This window comes from Heteronotia binoei, chromosome 5 (assembly GCF_032191835.1).
Source record: "Heteronotia binoei isolate CCM8104 ecotype False Entrance Well chromosome 5, APGP_CSIRO_Hbin_v1, whole genome shotgun sequence".
Classification (NCBI taxonomy): Eukaryota; Metazoa; Chordata; class Lepidosauria; order Squamata; family Gekkonidae; genus Heteronotia; species Heteronotia binoei.
This window is the reverse complement of record NC_083227.1, coordinates 16,586,304-16,601,756: the sequence shown is the minus strand read 5'-3', so window position 1 is coordinate 16,601,756 and position 15,453 is coordinate 16,586,304.

Here is a 15,453-nt window from a genome sequence, read left to right as displayed (position 1 = left end):
CCCTTTCCCGCCTGCCCCAACACGACAGTCTCAGGGAGGAGGTGGTGGACTCACTAATTTCCCCCTCAGCCATCGCGGGGGGGGTCACCACCCGCTCCGGTAAACAGACCAACCCACCGGACTTAGAGTTACTTTCTCGGTTCCTCTCAGAGTACAAACAAGAAACTGACCGTCCCCCCAACTTGGTCAAGACCGAGAACGGGCTCTGGTTACATAATGAAAAAATCTATGTGCCCGATCCCCTCAGGAAGGAGGTTTTGGACCGCTGCCACTCAAGTCGCTTGGCCGGCCACTTTGGCTATGTCAAAACACTCAACTTGCTCACCCGCCAATTTTGGTGGCCGAAAATGAAAAAAGATGTTTCAGAATTTGTACTCTCATGTCCCACTTGCCTCATGGCAAAACGAAGGGGGGGCAAACCTCCGGGCCACCTGGTTCCCCTCCCTACGGCCACCCGACCTTGGTCGGTAGTCTCCATGGACTTCATTGTAGAGCTCCCGCCCTCACAGGGCAAGACAGTCATCTTGGTCGTAGTCGACACCTTTTCAAAGCAGGCTCACTTCATTCCTTGCAAACAATTACCTACAGCCAAAAAACTTGCCCAGCTCTTTTTTACTCACATTGTACGCCTACACTCATTCCCAGACAAGGTCATTAGTGACCGCGGAACGCAGTTCGTTGCCAACTTCTGGCGGGAGTTCTGCAAACTAGCTGGCATTGAGCAAGGACTGAGTTCTGCCTACCACCCCCAGTCGGACGGACAGACGGAGAGGGTTAATGGCCTTCTAGAACAATACCTCCGCTGTTTCATTAATTTCCAACAGTCCAACTGGGTAGATCTCCTCCCCTTTGCAGAATACGGCTACAACAATAGCCTTCATAGCTCAACCAAAACCTCCCCTTTTCAAATCATCAATGGCTACGAGGGCAAGCCGTTCCCTACGCTCGCCCTCCCAGCCAGCCCATCCCAGCCAACATCATGCCAACAATGGTGGGAGGGACTTCGTGAAGGCTGGAAGGGAATTCAGGAAAACCTGGAGGAAGCGAAAAAAGCCTACAAAAAACAGTTTGACAAAAAACACTCTCCGGAGTGGGATCTGAAGGTGGGGGATACAGTTTTCCTGTCGACAAAGAACCTTCCCCTTCCTCAGTCCTGCCGCAAACTTGCACTGAAGTTCCTAGGACCTTTCAAAATCAAAAGGGTGATAAATAAAGTAACGGTAGAACTCGAACTACCCAAATCACTAAGTAAGATCCATCCTGTTTTTCATTGCAGCTTGCTTCGGAAAGACCCTGGTGCTACGTCCTTCCATCCCAGGGCCCCACCGCCCCCTCCGACGACAGTGAGGGGTCAGAGTCACCATGAAGTCCAGGAGATCCTGGACTCCAGAGTCAAACGGGGGAAACTGTATTATTTGATCAGGTGGAAACACTTCCCCCCGAGCTGTGACGAGTGGGTCGAGTCTCAGAATGTAGTGGCACCGCAACTGCTGAAAAAGTTTCACCTACTGTACCCGCACAAGCCCAAGGCCGGCCCCGCGGGAGGGGGCGCTTAGGGGGGGCAGTATGTCAGAACTTGTATCTTTGCTGCTGGTCCTCTATAATGTGACCAATGCTGTATGGTAGTTTTATTGTGGCTTGGAGCTGTATTGTTACTGAACCAAACTGACTCCATGTTGTAACCTCTGCTTAACCCAGAGTGCCTGAATAGTAATTAACCTTGCCCCACTGGTATCCAAAATATTTGGGGCTGTAGAATGAATTATGTCTTGTCTCTGCACATTCTCACACTGGGACCCTTTGAAGCCGAACAGCATGGCCTTCGGAGTAGGGAGGCATCCTCTCTACTGATAGTGATGGTGAGAAGACAGCTGCGCCCTACAATGTGAATTGTGGCTTTGTGAGATGTTTGCTTTACGTGTATAAAATCAAGCTGATGCTGGCTCTCGCCATTACTGTTATCTTGCCTTTTCCAGCACCTAGTTCTCTTCAATAAAATCCTAGCTTTGTAACTAAGTATGGGATCCGTTTGAAGTTCTTGAGTTCTGACACAGGGACACCTTTGGATGGGGGAAGGTAGGGATGCGCGCGCGCAAAGCGTGCGCGCCGCCGGAAACAGGAAGTGACGTCACTTCCGGCGACGTCACTTCCGGCGATTTCATGCCACCGCCGGAAACAGGAAGTGACATCACTTCCTGTGACATCATCCCCCCGCCACCTGCCAGAAACAGGAAGTGACATCACTTCCTGTGACATCATTCCCCCCCCCCCGCGCCACCTGCCGGAAGCAGGAAGTGACATCACTTCCTGTGACATCACTTCCTGTGACATCATTCCCCCAAAATGACATCATTTCCCCCAAATGCCACTGCCGGAAACAGGAAGTGACTTCACAGCACTTCCTGTGATGTCCCCAAATATCACCGCCGGAAACACCAAGATTATTTATAGAGAGGGAAAGGGGGAAATAAAGTTAAATAAAACTCTTTTTTTACTTTTTTCAAAGTGAGAAGACTAGAGAGAACGGGTTCCACGCTGAGAAGCCAGTCAGATTCCAGTGAAACTGTGCTGCATAATGCAGCCTATTTATTTTGTCCTGTTTGCTCTGTTGGCTCTATCTGCGCCACCTTCATCACTTTCGGGGTGTGGATCCCCCAGTGGGGTGGTCTCCCGACTCCCTCCGCCGGCTGTTTCTGATAGCCCTGCGCCCCCTCTTTCATTTGATATGTGTCCCGTGCGGGTGCCACCCTCCCGCCGGGAGATGCCGCAAAATGAGCCCCCTTGAGGCTTATGGCGGCAGGGCTCGGGGGAAGCGAGCTAGACTGCTGTTCTTTTGAGGGGTTATAGAGTGTTTCGAGCCCGTCCCTGTGGCATCGGTCCCATCATTGTGGGACCCAGGGGGCCGGCGCAGCGGCCTGCTGAAGCAGCCTGTCGGTCACTTCCGGGTTCCTGTCCTGCATCTCGACCTGTTATTAGTGACAGGCTGCTTCGGCGGGCCGCTGCAATCTTGCCCCCCTCCCCCCCAACACACCTTTCCAAGTGCTGAAACAGTCCTCGACAGCTATTTCCAGACTTGAAAAGGCACAGGTGAGGAGTTCCTCTGTGCTGTGGCTCAACTAGGATCTTGCCCTCATGGCATTTTAAACTACCAAACTCTTCTCTAAAATGGTGACAGTGGTCATGGGTCTAGTTTGGCCCTAAGGCCTACTGAATGGGATTTAAATGTTCTGTGATTTGTTCCATTGGTTTCAGTGGGGCCTAAGGAGGAACTGTGCATTGTGTGTAGCCCTGTGATTCATTTCATAGACACTTATTTGTCTTTTACAGAACACAAATTTTACAGAACTGCAGTTTGTAGGAAGAAACTGGCAGAGGGGAAGGATCTTCTTAACTCTTTCCCCTTGCTCAGCTTTCTTGTTGACAACCACTATCAAGTTTCAGATTTTCATGGGTACCTATAAGTTTTCCTTGGGGAAGCCAAAAGTGCTTGGGAGGGGTATGATCTGTGGTAAAATAAGGCAAGCCCTTCTGTCCTCCTTGATAGTCTTTACCTTTAAGGTACAGCTTGAGTGACTGCATTTCGTAAAAATCTCAAAGCAATCTCTTAGAAGACTCATGAAACTAACAACACAAATTGAATGTCATATCAGCTTAATTCAGCAGGACTTGCCTGGATCAGAATTGCTGGATTGGTAGACAGGCATTCCGAATCAGAGTGTAAGGTTGCAGTCTTGCATGCAAAATGCATTGAAATGGATGAGTGGGCAGGAAAAATGGGAAAGAAATGGATATTAACTTACTTTTATGAGACAGTGGGCCATATCCTGGGAAAGAAGACACAGCAAAAATAAACATTAGCTATGGCTGGTGCTCAAATGGTGTAATCTTACTATTATCATGTCCATGGGGGGGGGGAACCATATCAGTTTCACTATAGTGTACTTCCACTGCCTGAAACAATTCTGAGAAAATCATGGCCATGTAATACTGGGCACAATATGCCAGGAAAATATCTACTGAAAGTCTTGCTCTATCCCACTCATTTGGGCAGCCAGGCAGATGGCAGAGGCTGCAGCCATTTGTTTTCCCCAGGGACTGAGCTATAATAGTTGCATGTCCTGAGCAGGGAGGGACCTAGAGAGGAATTAATCCTCCTAAGGGGGTCGAATCCAGCTACCACCCAGAAGACCCTACTGATGGGAAAGGCAGAAGGCAAAAGAAGGGGGCGGCAGAAGAGGAGATGGCTGGACAGCATTACTGATGTCACAAACACGAATTTGAGCAGACTTCGGAGGATGGTGGAAGACAGGAGGGCCTGGCGTGACTTTGTCCATGGGGTCACAAAGAGTGGGAATAGACTGTGCGACTGAACAACAACAACAAAAAACAGCTTCATACCAGCTGCCCATCAAGAACACTCGATAGCCCCATTTTTCTCACAATCTCCTATATTTTCTCCCCCCACAATAGACACCCTGTGAGGGGGGGTGGGGCTGAGAGAGCTCTGACAGAAGCTGCCCTTTCAAGGACAACTCCTGTGAGAGCTCTGGCTGACCCAAGGCTATTTCAGCAGCTGCAAGTGGAGGAGTGGGGAATCAAACCCAGTTCTCCCAGAGAAGAGTCCACACACTTCACCACTACACCAGACTTCACCACTACACCAGAGAAGAGTCCATGCACTTAACCACTACACCAAACTGGCTCTCCTAAGAAGATGATATTGGATTTGTATCCTGCCCTCCACTCTGAATCTTAGAGACCCAAAGTGGTTTACAATCTCCTTTACCTTCCTCCCCCACAACAGACACCCTATGAGGTGGGTCGGGCAACTCTGCGAGAGCACTGGCTGACCCAAGGCCATTCCAGCAGGTGCAAGTGGAGGAGTAGGGAATCAAACCCGGTTCTCCCAGAGAAGAGTCCACACACTTCACCACTACACCAGACTGGGGTAGCAGTTTGAAGGAGAAGCAGCGGTTAGGGTGGAAGTGATTTTCTATTGGGCTTTGTTCTTCCACACACACCTGCAAGGCCAGGGGGTCTTGAGTATTTATTTATTTATTTATTTAATGAACTTATATCCCGCCCTTCTCACCGAAGTGTCTCAGGGCGGCTCACAACATAATGATTCATACAATTCCATTTAAAACATTTACAGATACAATAAAAGCATAGTTAATAAAACAAGATAAAATAAAGCCAGCGGTCTATAAGAGCATTTTGTTCCATCCAAAGATGTTCCATCCAAAGTATCAGTTAGGTGTTATAGGCCTGCCGGAAGAGGGCTGTCTTGCAGGCCCTGCGAAACTGCCCTAGGGCCCGCAGGGCCCGCACCTCCTCCGGCAGCTGGTTCCACCAGTAAGGTGCCGCTGTTGAGAAGGCCCGATCCCTGGTGGATTTTAGGCGGGCCTCCTTTGGCCCAGGGACTACCAGCAGATTTTGTGAGCCGGAACGTAGTACTCTCTGGGGAACGTGTGGGGAGAGACGGTCCCTCAGGTAGGCAGGTCCTAGGCCATACAGGGCTTTAAAGGTAATGACCAACACCTTGTACTGGACTCGGAATGTTACTGGCAGCCAGTGCAGATCCCGGAGCCCCGGCCGAATGTGCTCCCATCTTGGGAGCCCTAATAACAGCCGGGCAGCAGCGTTCTGCACCAACTGCAGTTTCCGGGTCCGGCACAAGGGTAGCCCCATGTAGAGGGCATTACAGTAGTCCAACCTCGAGGTGACCGTAGCATGAATCACTGTTGCTAGGTCGTCGTGCTCCAGGAAGGGGGCCAACTGTCTCGCCCGCCTAAGGTGAAAAAAAGCGGACTTGGCAGTGGCTGCTATCTGAGCTTCCATCGTCAGAGAAGGCTCCAATAGCACCCCCAGGCTCTTGACCCTGCCCGACGCTGTCAGCGGCGCGCCTTCAAAAACTGGCAGGGGGATTTCCCTTCCCGGGCCGCAGCGACCCAAGCAAAGGACCTCTGTCTTCGCTGGGTTCAGCTTCAGCCCGCTCAGCCTAAGCCACCTAGCCACTGCCTGTAACGCCCGGTCCAGATTTTCTGGGACGCAGGCGGGCCGGCCGTCCATAAGCAGATAGAGCTGGGTGTCATCCGCATATTGGTGACAACCCAGCCCATACCTTCGGGCAATCTGGGCAAGGGGGCGCATATAGATGTTGAATAACATCGGGGAAAGTACCGCCCCTTGAGGCACGCCGCAGTCAAGCGTGTGTCTCTGGGACAGTTCCTCCCCAATCGCCACCCTTTGTCCCCGACCATCAAGGAAAGAGGAAAGCCATTGCAAGGCCAGCCCCTGAATCCCAGCGTCGGCAAGGCGGCGCGCCAGAAGCCGATGGTCGACCGTATCGAACGCTGCCGATAGGTCCAACAACATCAGCACCGCCGAGCCGCCTTGATCCAGATGCCGCTGAAGGTCATCCACCAGGGCGACCAGCACCGTCTCCGTCCCATGGCCCGGGCGGAAGCCAGATTGGTAGGGGTCAAGGACAGAAGCATCCTCCAGGAAACTCTGTAGCTGCAACGCCACTGCCCTCTCAATAAGTTTGCCCAAAAAGAGCAAATTCGAGACCGGCCGATAGTGTGCCAATTCGGCCGGATCTAATGTTGTTTTCTTCAAGAGGGGACGGACCACCGCCTCCTTAAGCGCTGATGGAAAACGCCCCTCCAGTAGGGATCTATTTATGATATCCCGTATAGGATATCTTAGCTCCCTCTGGCAGGTCTTAATAAGCCAAGAGGGGCATGGGTCCAATTTACAAGTTGTCGGGCGTGCAGATAGGAGGATCCTGTCAACTTCTTCCAGGCTGAGCGCACTGAAGCCGTCCAGTACACAGTCCGAAGACAGGCACGGAGCCTCAGGTTCGCTAGCTGTATCTAATATGACAGGGGAGTCGGAACGGAGCGATGCGATTTTATCCGCAAAAAAATTCGCAAAAGCCTCACAGCCAATTTCCAATTCATTAGAGTTTGGTCTGCCCTGTGGCAGTGTTGTAAGGGTCCGAATTGTGTTGAACAGTTGTGCCGGGCGCGAAATTGCGGACGCAATCTCCGCCGCAAAGTATGTTTTCTTTGCGGCCTTGACTGCCATCTCATAGGACTTCATAAACTCTCTATAAGATGTTCGAGTCGCTTCGTCTCGAGTACGCCGCCATTGCCTCTCTAGTCGTCTGAGTCCCCGTTTCAACCGCCGCAACTCCTGGTTATACCAGGGTGTCGGCCTTGAACGAGGGCGCAGAGGACGCCTAGGTGCGATCTCGTCGATGGCCCCAGCGAGCCTATTATTCCAGGACTCAACCAGGTCATCGAGGGAATCGCCAGGGGGGCAGGGATCCCGCAGAGCCGTCAGGAACCGTTCCGGGTCCATCAGGCTCCGCGGGCGAGCTAAAATAAGCTCGCCGCCCAAACGGGTTTGGGGTGGGACGTCCACACGAGCCTTGAGGGCATAGTGATCCGACCATGGCACTGCTATAGAAGCAAGATCGTTCACTAAGACTCCCGACGCGAAGATCAAGTCTAACATGTGACCTGCCTGGTGGGTGGGTGTCGTAACTACTTGGGAGAGTCCTAGTGTTGCCATGGAAGACACTAGGTCCATCGCCCGATTGGAGGCCACATCATCGGCATGAACATTGAAGTCACCCAGGATCAAAAGCCTCGGGTGCTCCAATGCCCATCCTGCTGCGGCCTCCATCAGGGATAGTAAGGCGCTGGCCGGTGCGTTAGGCGGTCGGTACACCAGCCAGATCGCCAACCCCTCCCCAACATCCCACGCCAGGCCGGCACATTCAATGCCCCTGATCTCCGGAGTCGGGAGGGCCCGGAAGGAGTAAGCCTCTCGAATGAACAGGGCCACCCCTCCCCCCCGCCCGCTAGTCCGCGACTGGTGAAAGACCGAGTATCCTGGGGGCGCCATCTGGGAGAGGGCTACAGTCTCCCCATCGCGGACCCAGGTCTCGGTCACGCATGCCAGGTCCATGTCCTGCTCAAGCAGGAATTCCCGAAGGATGGAGGTCTTATTATTGATGGACCTGGCATTACATAACACCAGTGACGGAGGCGAGTAATTCTGCCTTGTCCCCCTACCTGTCACCATCGGGATGGGACGCAGGCTGGAAGGTGGTCGAGCACTATCTTGTCTCGATCCCCTTCCCTTCCATTTCCGCCTGTTCCCACCGTCATACCTTCCCCTCCCCAGGAGTACCGGAATCCCCAGACCAATCATCTCTCACTGGTACCACCAGTCCTTCCACTGACAGATATTCAAAATTTGTCTCTTCTCAGCCCTCCCACCTCCAATTGGCCTATCAATAAGTTACCCACTAAGTATCAAGGTGGAGGGCAGCTTTTTAAGGCTGCCTTTGCTGTTGCTGCTTTGCTGCCCCACCCAAAGCAACTGGTCATTTATTTATTTTATTCGACCTGGATCCCACCTCCGCACCGAAGCAGATTCAGGGCAGCTCACAAACCAATGGCCATATAAAACACTTCAAAACAACAAAAACAGTAGAACATAATAGGAGATACATAAGAAAATAAGAGAAGCCCTGCTGGATCAGGCCAATGGGCCATCCAGTCCAACACTCTGTGTCACACAATGGCCAAAAAAATCCAGGTGCCATCAGGAGGTCCACCAGTGTGGCCAGGACACTAGAAGGCCTCCCACTGTGCTCCCCAAGCACCAAGAATACAGAGCATCACTGCCCCAGACAGTTCAGTGAGATCTCTACCACGACCCCAAGATCTTTCTCTTGGTCACGTGACATTGTGCAACAAGAAATGGCATGGTTACATCACCCTAAGGAAGTTCTCAAGTGCTTTGCCGGCGGATCGATCGATACTCTGCAAACTGCAAAGCATTTCTTCGCGTCTCCGGTAGAAGAGAGGCGAGCACAAGCCCTTTCAAGCTTCTCCCCCCGGCCCCCACGCAGGTGTCCACCAAACAAAGCTGAAGCAATTAAAATAATTGAACGCTTCCCAAGATTCCAGATCGCAGATCCTGCAAGCCTTTCCTCCCCCCCCCCCCCCCCAAGATCTCAAAGATCCAGTTCTTCCGGCTCACCCCCTGCGTCCACTTTGCTCTCCAGCGTTGCTGTTGCCCAAGTGGAAAAGGGGGGCAGGAAGGCATTAAGCCTCCCCCTCCCGGCTGCTTCTCCTTTCCTCTCCCCGCCCCCCCCCCCGCTTGTAGGAAGTGTGGGAGGCGGGACGAAAAGCGCCGGCGCCAACTTTTGAAGCCGCTTCCCAGCCCTTCGATACTCTGCAAACTGCAAAGCATTTCTTTGCATTTAAAAAACAAAAACAAAGCCATAACCCTCCTGCTCTTTTCCCTCCTCCCACTCTCCGGTAGAAGAGAGGCGAGCACAAGCCCTTTCATGCTTCTCCCCCCACGCAAGCATCCACCAAACAAAGCCGAAGCAATTAAAATAATTGAACGCTTCCTGTCCGAGAGATCCCCGGAGGAAGCACAGAGAGAGCCCAAGATTCCAGATCGCAGATCCTGCAAGCCTTCCCCCCCCCCCCCCCAGATCTCAAAGATCCAGTTCTTCCGGCAGCTCACCCCCTGCGTCCACCTTGCTCTCCAGCGTTGCTGTTGCCCAAGTGGAAAAGGGGGGCAGGAAGGCATTAAGCCTCCCCCTCCCGGCTGCTTCTCCTTTCTTCTCCCCTGCCCCCCCCCCCTTGTAGGAAGTGTGGGAGGCGGGACGAAAAGCGCCGGCGCCAACTTTTGAAGCTGCTTCCCAGCCCTTCGATACTCTGCAAACTGCAAAGCATTTCTTTGCGTTTAAAAAACAAAAACAAAACCACAACCCTCCTGCTCTTTTCCCTCCTCCCACTCTCCGGTAGAAGAGAGGCGAGCACAAGCCCTTTCATGCTTCTCCCCCCAGTGAGTGTGTGTGCTCAGGTTCCACTCTCAAATCTCCAAGTATCTCGGGACCCAGAGTTGGCAACCCGAATCGCTGGGTTCCTGAAATCCAGCAGAAAATCGCCCGTTCTCCCCTGCCCTGCCCTTCCTACCTGAGATTCCAGACCGGCTGCTCCAGCGGCAGGTAGGTGGGCGAGGAGGCGCCGGGCTGCTGCTGCTGCTCTAGAGCGGAGAGCAGTAGGCGCCGAGGTGAAAGCCCCGCTGGGGGCGGCGCCCAGCCGCTTGGCCCTTGACCCGCTTGGCCCGAGCATCCCATGCCGCCGCGCAGCTGCCCGAGCCCAAGGCTGCCTGCTGTGGCCCGGGGTCGCCGGGGCAGCTCTGGAAGGACGCGCGGGGCCCCCCGCCAGTAGGGCAGCGGCAGGAGAAGGCTCGGTGTTGGGCGGCTGCAGCCCTTTGGGGCCAGTGGGCGGCTGCTCCAGCAGCAGGTAGGTCAGGTGGGCGAGGAGGCGCCGGGCTGCTGCTGCTGCTCTCGGGCGGAGAGCAGCAGGCACCGAGGTGAAAGCCCTGCTGGGAGCGGGGCCCGCCACTCGGCCCTTGACCCGCTTCGCCCGAGCGTCCCATGCCGCCGCGCAGCTGCCCGAGCCCAAGGCTGCCTGCTGTGGCCCGGGGTCGCCGGGGCAGCTCTGGAAGGACGCGCCGGGGCCCCCCCCGCCAGCAGGGCGGCAGCAGGAGAAGGCTTGGCGCTGGGCGGCTGCAGCCCTTTGGGGCTGGCCAGCGGCTGCTCCAGCGGCAGGTAGGTGGGCGAGGAGGCGCCGGGCTGCTGCTGCTGCTCTCGGGCGGAGAGCAGCAGGCGCGGAGGTGAAAGCCCGGCTCTGCCGCCCGCTGCCCGCCGCCACGCACGCTGAGCGGCGGCGGGCAGCGGGCGGCAGAGCTCCTGAAGACGGGGAGGTGGCGGGAAGCAAGCCAGGCCCAGGGCTCCGCTCTGCCGCCCGCTGTCCTGCTGGCCGCCGCTGCCACGCACGCTGAGCAGCCATTTGCAAGGAGCAGGCTGGGCCAGCCTGCTCCTTGCAAATGGCCGTTCAGCACATGTGGCGGCGGCGGCCAGCGGGACAGCGGGCGGCAGAGCTCCTGAAGACGGGGAGGGGGCGGGAAGCAAGCCAGGCCCAGCGCCGGCCTCTCCGCCGCCTCCCCGGCCTCCGCCACCGCCGCCGGGCCCCGCGCAGGGGCGGGGAAGGTGGCGAGTGAGGGAGGGAGCGTCACCAGGCATACACAGAGCCCGCCACAATCGCCCTGCGCACGCGCAGGGACGCTCCCTCCCTCACTCGCCGCCTTCCCCGCCCGCCCGCGAGGCCCACCGGCTCTCTGGCTGGCTAAACCGGGACCTCTAATGGTCCCGGTATAGGCAGCCCGGGAGCCGGGAATTGGGGGCCAGAACCGGGAAAGTCCCGGGAGACCGGGACGGTCTGGCCACCCTAGCCACAGGAGGTGGTGGCAGCTACAAGCATAGCCAGCTTCAAGAGGGAGTTAGATAAAAAGGTCCATCAGTGGCTATTAGCCACAGTGTGTGTGTTTGTGTATATACAAAGAAAGAGAGATACAAAGAAAGCATCTTTAAGATCAATGAGTGCTATTGTTTTAAACATTTAAACATCCCCTGGGGACCAGGAGGGGGAAAAGCCTCAGCCAATAGAAAAAAAAGAGGCTTGGCTCAGTAGCTCAGTTGTGCAATTGAGAGCCTGGCAAAGCAAGCTCTGCCTCCCCTCTTCCTCCCCAAGGGAGGAGCCTCAGCCAATGGAGAAAATAGAGACTTTGCTTTGCAACTCCTGTGCAATTGAGCAAGCCTCACAAAACAAGCAATTATGCAGAAGGAAGCAAGAGAGAGGGAGAAGGAAGCAGAGGACAGCCATTTGCTGGGGGGCAGCCTGATAGAAACCCTCTCGGGGGCCTGATTCAGCCCATGGGCTGCATGTTTGACACCCCTAGTTAGGTGTTGTGCAAAAGAGTGTTTAATACTGACAGCCAATGAACAGAATCGTCCTTTTGTGAAAAAGGCTGGATAGTTTTGCCCTTAAAGTCAATGCAAGGCGAACCCAACGACACATTCCAGATCTTTTTCTCCCCACACGCCCCCTTCTCTTCATCAACTACATTTGGGTAGTTCAAAACCCAGTAGAAAACCACATCAGTCCTTAGCAGAAATGTAAAATAAAACGTTAAAAGGATCCGGTGGCATTTGTTATTGAGTTCAACTGCAGTAGCACAACCAAGCGTTTGAGATGCAAGTTTAAAACACATACTTATTACCCCGTTCCCGGCCAGAATGACTCCGGAACAGGCCGGAACAGGCATCAAACAACTTGGGCTGCCACATGCATCACAGACACTCGAGAACTATATTCTAGAATGGAAAAAGCGGAACTCACACATCCTTATTACCCTGTTCTGGGCCAAAAGGCCTCCGGAACACCCCAGAACACCCAGGAATGGGCATCAAGCAACCTGGGCTGCCACAAAAAAACACTTGCATGCATCACAGACACTCGAGAACAATATTCTAGAACAGAAAAAGTAGAACTCACACATCCTTATTACCCCGTTCTGGGCCAAAATACCTCTGGAACACCTCGGTACAGGCCGGAACGGGCATCAAACAACCTGGGCTGCCACAAAAAAAACCTGGCATGCATCACAGGAACTCGAGAACTATATTCTAGAATGGAAAAAGCAGAACTCATATGTCCTTATTACCCCATTCCGGGCCAAAGTGCCTCCGGAACACCCCACAACAGGTTAGAGTGGGCATCAAGAAACCTGGGCTGCTACAAAAAACACTTGGATATATCACAGAAACTCAAGAACAATATTCTAGAACAAAAAGCAGAAGTCACACATACTTATTACCCCGTTCCGGGCGAAAAGGCCTCCGGAACACCCCCCAAACACTCGAGAACAATATTCTAGAACAGAAAAAGTGGAACTCACATGTCCCTATTACCCCGTTCCAGGTCAGAATGCCTCCAGAACACCCCAGAACCGGCTGGAACGGGCATCAAACAACCTGGGCTGCCACAAAAAACACTGGGATGCATCATACACACTCAAGAACTATATTCTAGAATGGAAAAAGCAGAACTCACACGTCCTTATTACCCCGTTCCGGGCCTCCGGAACAGCCTGGAGAAATCCAAATGTAGAAATACTGTGCACTTATTCACCTGTTGCAAGTTAAAATGCCTCTAGAAATATTGTGTATTCATTTCCTCTTTCCAGGCCAAAATGTCTCTGGAACAGGCCAGAAAAGTCATTAAACAAACAATAGTTCCTACAAGTTCCCTAGGTAGAACTAGGAGCCACGGAGAGACAGGAGATACATTTCTACAGATATGAGGGATGTCCTGGTTTGTGGAAAAAGCTAAAAAGTAGAATTAAAAATGGGAGTCATGTGCCACAGCACAGCCAACATATAGATGCCAGCAAGGGGATTTCATAGAATTGAGAAGCAGAGATGGTTTGCCATTGCTATACTATGCCACTTTCTATCCCATCCAAACTAGCCATAAATGTTTAGAAAGCTGAAGTTGGTTCCTTGTTCGCAGATCCTTATTCATTCCTTATTCGTGAATTCAACCAAAAACACTGAAGAGAGTTTGAAAGCTCTGAATCACAAAATAAGGTCTGGACCCCCATATATCAAACACTTCCTTGTTCAGGGGACTCTGCCCTTCGAGAAGACAAGTGCTGCTTCATGGTCCAATGAGCAGTTCTTGTGCCAGCTGCTCCAAAACAAGGTGCCCCCAGGACACTTAAAGAGGCAGACACTGGGGACTGGCTGTACCCCAAAACAATATCTGGACCACCCCAAGTGACACATCCCCATGCTCGGGACACTGTCCCCTGCAAGAAGACATGCAGTGCTGCCCGGTCCAAACAATGGTTCTGGTGCCACAAGCTTCCATTGCAAGTGCCACCTAGAAGCCTGTGTTCCAAAGGAGATTTGAATAAGGAACTGTTTTGACTGCTTGCTCTCTGCACCCCAAAAAGCAATATGGACCACCACATGCCATACACCCCCACATTCAGGGGACTCTGCCCTTCGAGAGGACATGTTTTGCCTTATGGTCCAAAGAGCTCATGCCAGCTTCTAAAAAGTATGGCACTACACGCTTTGTTTTGGAGGACCACCGTAAAGGCCTGTCTTTCAAAGTACATTGGATAAAGGAACCTCTGCCAGTGATGTGCCAGCTTGCAGACCCCCTTAGGGTCAAAGTCATTTTGGTTCTGAATAGGGATTAACAGTCTTCCAAGCTTCAATTCATGGTAACAAACTGAAATTTCTAAATTTGAATTCATTCTCAAGTTCATTATGATGGACCCATCAGGGCCCAATGGATTCTTACCTCACCTTTGATGCTAATGTACCACCCCCAAGTCCCAAACATCATTCTAGTTTGCCATTATTTTGACTGCAAAATAGTGAAATTAACAAATTGAAAGAGCAAACTAGAATGATGTTTGAGACTTGGATGTGGTACATTAGCACTTTGAAGACAGGTGTTTACAGTGGTCTTTGCAGTAGTTTCTTATTCAAATCTCCTTTGGAACAGAGGCTTCTAGGTGGAAACTTGTGGTGCAGGACCGAGCGTGTTTGGACCAGGCACCACTGCATGTCTTCTTGCAGGGGACAGTGTCCTGAGTAAGGGAATGTGTCACTTGGGGTGGTCCAGACATTGTTTTAGGGTACAACCTGGCCCTAGTGTCTGCCTCTTTGAGTGTCCTGGGGGAATCTTGTTTTGGAACAGCTGGCACAAGACCCGCTCTTTGGACCATGAAACAGCACATGTCCTCTCAAAGGGCAGAGATCCCTGAACATGGGGGTGTATGGCATATGGTGGTCCATATTGCCTTTTGGGGTGCAGAGGGCAAACAGTTAAAATAGTTTCTTATTCAAATCTCCTTTGGAATAGAGGCTTCTAGGTGGCCCTCCAAATAGAAGCTTGTGGCGCAAGAACCAGTGTTTGGACCGGCAACCACTGCATGTCTTCTTGCAGGGGACAATATCCCGAGTGTGGGGATGTGTCACTTGGGGTGGTCCAAATATTATTTTTGGGTTCAGCCTGTCCTCAGTGTCTTTCTGTTTGAGTGTCCTGGAGGCACCTTGTTTTGGAGCAGCTGGCACGAGAACCACTTATTGGACCATGAAGCAGCACCTGTCTTCTCAAAGGACAGAGTCCCCTGAACAAGGGGGTGTACGATATACGGGTGTCCAGGCCATAGTTTGTGGTTCAGAGCTTTCACACTCTCTTCAGTGTTTTTGGTTGAATTCTCGAATAAGGAATGAGTAGGGATCTGCGAACAAGGAACCAACTTCAGCCTCCTTCAATGTTTTCACTTGCTCAGGCATCACACAAAATTGTCTGAAAAGTTGTGTTGCCTAGCACCTGGAGATTCCCATGAAAAGGTAGAGATGACCTAAGAGAGTGCTGTGGAAAGGACAGTTGGTCACATTACAGGAAGGGAGAACAATAGAGTGGCAGTGGCAGGCAACAGGGTCAGGGATAAAAATGCACCAGGCGTACTTTTAACTCCAAGGCC